Here is a 7540-nt window from a genome sequence, read left to right as displayed (position 1 = left end):
TTACATTGTCAATAATACAATATCCCCTCCGTTTCCTGAATTCATCCTGCAGTTTTGCTTCTTATCTTGAGGGTAAGTTGAGAAGAAAAAATTGACATGCTGAAAAAAAAATAAAAACTGATATTTTGGAATCTACCGGCAAGCGTAGTTTTATTCAACATAAAAATTTAACTCAACATATTTTTTTTCCTCAAATTGTTCTTGAGTGCAATCAGTACCAACAAACATTACAAAAGTCAAGTACCATTAACAGTGTGCTTTATTACCGGCTTTATCCACGGGAGACCATTCCTGACATTTAAGGCTTTCCAAAATTACACAAAGGGGCACCTCCCAGACCCCTGTCAGCAGCAACAACTCTCTGACTTCTAATATTGTTCAGCATGTGGCTCACATCTAAGCACCCTTGGTGGGCAATACACCACATCACATCCAAAACTCAATCGACTGTGTTAACAAGGTTAGAGACCTAAAGCTGGACAAAATGAAATGATGTCTTCATTCGAGCTTACCTCTTTTGTTCCCTTGAATCAAACCCAGGATGCAGTGGAACCCGTGAAGCAATGAATTTTCCTTGGTCACAGCCTCCTAGACAGATCCACATAAAGGAGTCACATTTAACTGATTAATCAACAGCCAATCGGTCAAATCAACCAACAACTACTTTGACAATTGAGTGATGATTTAGAGCCACCGCTTACCTTAAAATTGTTCAAAACCTCTGATTTCAGCCTTCCAACAGGAAATATCCTCTGATTTCTTGAGTCCTTCATGAAAACAGATAATCCTTTGTATTCCAAAAGTAAGACATTTGCAAACATCTGCATTTACTTTGGAATACGGTGATTTGATTTGACTCTATTTTCTGACATAGGGACCAAACCAGCATCTGAGTCATAATCAGTTTAGGGAAGTTATAATTGTCAATTTAATTGGTGATGAAAATTATTATTTGCAGCTGTAGTATGAACAACCTCAAATTGGCATGTAGTTTAACCTGAAGCAGGCTCAGTGGATATCAAACTGGCAGTTCTTCTTTCACATTAAGCATTACCCAAGAAGTAGCTCTCAGTTTAAAAAATGTTGGTGAGTACATCACTCCCTTATGCATGATATCGCTCGATATATATATAATAGAGCTGTCAAACGATTAAAATATTTAATCTAATTAAAAATGCAACTGTCATAATTAACTCAAATCAACTAAAAAAATTAATCGTGATTACTCACACATTTTGATCGTTTCTGAATTTCCTTTTACATTTTTTGTCCTATTTTTCCCCATTTTAATGCTCTCATCAAGATGGAATCATGAATCAGTTTTCTATGTGCCAAATGCAAATATTTACTGAAATAACAATTTCGATTTTCAATTTTACGTAAACATTATTCACTTGGTGCAGTTATTCATACATAATCTCTCACACAATATTACTGTCCATCAATAACGGTGAAAAAAATATTTTGTCACACAACAGCTGCTTTAACAGCTTTTTTTATGAAATCAAAACAGAGCAATATAACATTGTAAAGTGCACATCTAAGGTACACTAGTACTCAGCCTATAGTGGATTTAAACCATGGTTGCATACTTCATTTTTCTCAAGTTTGCTTTCAACACAGCAGTCTGTTTCTGTACGTTTGTTGAAGAATAACGAGACACCGGACACCAGCGTTCATTATGTGCCGCTGTATTCCAAACTGCCCGCCGTACAAAAAAGCGCACGCACTCCCCCCGTGCTGCTGGGGCAAACCATTCTGAACGGTGTGTGTGTGGGGGGGGGACGGGGGGGTCACTCCCCCTAACACAGTCAGGCTATGTTGATTGTATTGGTCCTTCTTGCGCGGAAGTCTCTCTACGGTTTTGTGTAGACCTCATTTCGAATGACTACACTTGGTTCGATGACAACGCTGGAGACATTTCACTTTCGCTAGGTCGCTACCACTGTAGCGCACTGTCACTGTCAGACGAACACAGAGAAGCTCCACCCGCTCTATTTACATGGACACAGAACACTGTAACCTTCCACACAAAATAGTTCCAAACAAGTAACAATCGCGTCAGGGGCATACATCGTATACCTGTATGATACAGAGAGAGAGAGAAGAACAGATAACTTTGGTCTTGTCAGTGGAGCAATATGGCAACTTTTGAAAAGTAAACTTTCCATTCATAAACTCTTTCTGTGTCTCGCGCTGCCGTGGCTGGCAAAACAGACATGGGCGTGGACTTCTGCAGCGCGCTTGTTGCTTTGTTTCTGGTGTATTTATAGAGCAACGTAACATCCGCTTGTGACGTGTGCCGCGTTAGTCTTGCGAGAAAAATTTTAATCCCGTTAAAATTAATTTAAATTAATGCCAATAAAAATGCACTAAACTGACAGCTCTAATATATATATATATATATATATATATATATATATATATATATATATATATATATACACCACTCGGGTGGTGTCCGTCCCTCATTCAGCTCAGGTCCTCTACCAGAGGCCAGGAAGCTTGAGGGTTCTGCGCAGTATCCTTGCTGTTCCCAGCACTGCACATTTCTGGACTGAGATGTCCAATGTTGTTCCCGGGATCTGTTGCAACCACTCATCTAGTTTGGGGGTCACTGCCCCGAGTGCTCCGACCACCACAGGCACGACTGTCACCTTTACCTTACAGGCTCTCTCCAGCTCCTCTCTGAGCCCTTGGTATTTCTCGAGTTTCTCATGTTCCTTCTTCCTGATGTTTTCATCACTTGGGACCGCTACATCCACCACAACGGCTTTCCTCTGCCCTTTATCTATTATCACGATATCTGGTTGGTTCGCCATTACCATCTTGTCAGTCTGGATCTGGAAGTCCCACAGGATCTTCGCTCTGTCATTCTCCACCACCTTCGGAGGTGTTTCCCATTTTGACCTTGGGGTTTCCAGTCCATACTCCGCACAGATGTTTCGGTAGACTATGCCAGCAACCTGGTTATGGCGTTGCATGTAGGCTTTCCCTGCCAGCATCTTACACCCTGCAGTTATGTGTTGGATCGTCTCAGGTGCCTCTTTGCACAACCTACACCTTGGGTCTTGTCTGGTGTGGTCTATCAGCCAGGATGAGTGCCTCTGTGCTGTCCTTCAGGCCAGCCCTCTCTAGCCACTGATAGGACTTCTTGAGATCAGCCACGTCAGTTATGGTCCGGTGGTACATCCCTTGTAGGAGCTTGTCCTCCCATGATGGTCCCTCTTCCAGCGCCTCATCTTCTGTTCCCCATTGTCTGAGACATTCTCTGAGTACGTCATCCCTTGGAGCCTTCTCCTTGATGTATTCATGGAGCTTGGATGTTTCATCCTGGACAGTGGCTCTCACACTCACTAGTCCCCCCGTCCTTCCTTTCTGCTTGCGTACAGTCTCAGGGTGCTGGATTTGGGATGGAATCCTCCATGCATGGTTAGGAGTTTTCGGGTCTTAACGTCCGTGGTCTGAATCTCTTCCTTTGGCCACCTTATTATTCCTGCAGGGTATCTGATCACTGGCAGGGCATAGCTGTTTATTGCCCGGGTCTTATTCTTGCCATTGAGCTGGCTTCTTAGGACAGGATATATATATATATATATATATATATATATATATATATATATATATATATATATATATATATATATATATACTGTGTGGAGTTTGCATGTTCTCCCCGGGCCTGCGTGGGTTTTCCCCGGGTGCTCCGGTTTCTCCCACATTCCAAAAATATGCATGGCAGGCTGATTGAACACTCTAAATTGTCCCGAGGTGTGAGTGTGAGTGCGAATGGTTGTTCGTCACTGTGTGCCCTGCGATTGGCTGGCAACCGATTCAGGGTGTCCCCCGCCTACTGCCCGGAGACAGCTGGGATAGGCTCCAGCACCCCCGAGACCCTAGTGAGGATCAAGCGGTTAGGAAGATGAATGAATGAATATATATATATATATATATATATATATATATATATATATATATATATATATATATATATATATATATATATATAAAATGTGTGTGTATGTAAGTATGTATGTATTGTCATGTTGTGCCCGAAGCGATGGAATTATTGCTTCATGCACAACAAAATAAGGAAGTGGATCCCCTAAGTAGCAGACACAGAAAGATGTTTGTCAGACAAAAATGAGATTTAATATAAACACAAAATACCCGTCTAGGCAAAACAAACAGACGACGCTGGTCAAAATAAGGACCAGGAATGAATAAGGATGTAACAGAAAACGCTTGCGAAAACAACAGCAAGGAAAATGATTAGGCAACTCTAGAATTTCACACGAGCGGATAAGACTGCACGCAATAACAGTCAATCGATTTAAAGATAATAATTTACTTGAGAAGGACTCGGCGAGAGTAATGGCACGGCGTGGAATACTCCGGCAGTGAGTAGACTGCCAGAGCGTCCAAATAAAGGCTGAGAAATTAATCACCAATGGGTGACAGGTGTGCAAGCGGCAGGCAAAAGCCTGCCCCCTGCTGGCAAACACGGGACGTGACATGTATACTCTATATGTATATGGTATTGTGTGTTGGTGGTGTATGGGGTGTACGGGAGAGGTAGTACCCTTGAGGGCGATACGGTCGCAGCTGCATTGCTGATGCTTTATAGCTGGTTGATCCCTAACTGGTCCTCACCAACACCCAGCTCTTGTCTATGGCTCCAAGTAGCAGAGTTTCTGCGGCCACACCACGGTAAACTGCTTCGACCGGCAGGCTAAACTAGACAAGGGTAGCCGGGGGGCCCCTGGCCCCCTGGTGAAGAGCTTGGAGAGGAGATAGGCACCACCAAGTTTAATCGCCTACTGAAATGTCATGAGGAATAAACAGTCAGGATCACACATGCCGGATCGGTCGTGGCCCGGAAAAACAACGACCGCGCTACCCACTGATTTGCCCCAGGGTGGGGACGACAAGTTTACTACTGGGACAAGAACACCATAGAGTCATCACAGCCTCCCAAGGAGTGATACCGTCATTGGTACATGGAATGTCCGCACACTGTATGCCTGTGGGAAAGTGAAAGAGCTGATCCATGAACTAGACAGATACAGGTGGGACGTCTTGGGAATGGCTGAGGTTAGGTGGACCAGCTGTGGTGAGACCACCACAGAAGACGGTCACAAGATATGGTATAGTGGAGAGGAATCTAGACACCAACATGGAGTTGGCTTTATTTTCAACAACAGCAAAATTAACTCAGTCATCAGCTGCACGCCTATATCCAGCAGGCTCATCAGCATCCGGATCGCTGCGCGGCCCATGAATATTACCATCATACAAGTGTATGCCCCAACGATGGATTATGATGATGATGCAGTAGAAACTTTTTATGAGGAGTTAGAAAACACCATCAAGGCAACACCCAAGAAGGACTTTCTCATTGTCCAGGGAGACTGGAATGCCAAAATAGGCACAGACGCACATGAGCACTGGGAAGGGACAGCAGGACGTTTTGGGCTAGGAGAAACGAATGACAGAGGGCTAAGACTTCTGGAATTCGCAAGGAGCCACAAGCTCACCGCAGCCAACACACTGTTTCCACATAAAATCTCCCGCAGAACGACATGGCATTCACCAAATGGTGTGACACACAATCAAATCGACTACATATTCACCCCACAAAGATTCAAGTCAAGCATCAACAAAGCCCAAACCAGAACGTTTCCTGGTGCGGACGTGGGAAGTGACCACGATATGGTACTGCTGACGCTCAGACTCAAACTTAAAACACAAAAGCAACACAGTACACCACGCATCAGGTTCAACTTAGACAAACTGAAAGACCCACAAGTTGCAGGAATATTTGAGGCAAGCATAGGAGGAAAATTTGCAACACTTAACCTACTACAAGACATAGACTCATTGACAGGCACTATGGAGAGCATACTCGTAGAAACAGCGACAGAAGTATTGGGGAAGTTTAGAAAGAAAAAGAATCCGTGGGTCACAGATGACATCCTTGATTTGTGTGACCATAGAAGGACATTAAAAAGGACCAAGAAGGATGACCCAGAGGCAGCAGAACAGCACACTCTGGTGAACAAAAATATCAGGAAGAGGATGAGGGAAGCGAAGGAGAAGTGGATCACAGAGCAGTGTGAAAACATAGATGCAGGGACACGACAGGGCAATAGTAAAGCAGCATACGCCACATTGAAGACACTGACAAAGACACGGCAACATACAGCAACAATAATAGAAGATGGGGACGGTGCTCTGCTAACCGGAAAGACAGCAGTAACCAGAAGATCGACAGAGTACTGCCAGGAACTCTACAATTTCACAATAAAACCCAACCTTAACATAATCACCGACGCCACAAAGACTACCAGCGAAGATGCCGACGTGCCAATACTCCAGGCTGAAGTGGAGGAGGCAGTAAGGAGCCTGCAAATTGGCAATCACCTGGCATCGACAACATTCCTGCAGAGCTTTGGAAACATGGAGGGCATGAGACAACAAAAGTACTCACACACATCTGTCAAAATATCTGGGTAACCAAGCAATGGCCTCAAAAATGGACACAATCTCTCGTTATTCCCATCCCTAAGAAAGGGAACTCAAGGCAGTGTCAGAACTACAGGACCATCAGCCTGATCTGCCATGCAAGCAAGGTGCTACTACGGATCATCCTGAATAGACTAAAGAGCAGGGCAGAGGAAATCATTTCAGAAGAACAAGCAGGATTCCGACCAAAAAGGAGTACCACGGAGCAGATCTTTAACATCAGATTACTCATCGAGAAACACCTCCAGCATCAACATGACCTTTACCACAACTTCATCGACTTTAAAAAAGCCTTTGACCGTGTGTGGCATGAGGGGCTGTGGCAGGTGCTCCGAAACTACAACTTCAACAATAATCTCATCCAGGTCATCCAATCACTCTACACAAATTAAAGTAGTGCAGTTCTCATTAACAACACTATGGGAGAACTTTTTAAAACATCGATCGGTGTCCGCCAAGGATGTCTTCTGTCCCCTGTCCTATTCAATGTCTTTCTGGAAAACATCATGGACGAGGCCCTTGAAGAGTTCCACACCTCCATATCCATCGGAGGAAGACCCATCTGCAACCTCCGGTTCGCTGATGACATAGACCTTATGGGAAAAAGCGAAGCTGAACTCCAGGATCTTACCACCAGACTGGAAGAGGTAGCGAGGGCTTATGGCATGGAGATAAGTGCAGAGAAAAGCAAGATACTGGTCAATAGCCACAGTAAAACAACACCAACAAGCATCACATTGAACAGGCAAACCCTGGAAGTGGTTAAGGACTTCAAATACCTTGGGTCCTTTGTGAGTGAGGATGGCAGCTCCACAAAGGAGATTAAAGCAAGAATAGGCATCGCAACATCAGCCATGACAAGACTGGCCAGAATTTGGAGGAGCAATACCATCAGCTTCACGGTGAAGGTCAGGCTGTACAAGTCCCTGGTACTCTCCACCTTACTATACGGCTGTGAGAGTTGGACACTCACAGCAGACACGGAACGCAGGATTCAGTCCTTTGAGAACAAGAG

Source organism: Hippocampus zosterae, chromosome 5 (assembly GCF_025434085.1).
Source record: "Hippocampus zosterae strain Florida chromosome 5, ASM2543408v3, whole genome shotgun sequence".
NCBI lineage: Eukaryota > Metazoa > Chordata > Actinopteri > Syngnathiformes > Syngnathidae > Hippocampus > Hippocampus zosterae.
This window is presented reverse-complemented; position numbering follows the sequence as displayed.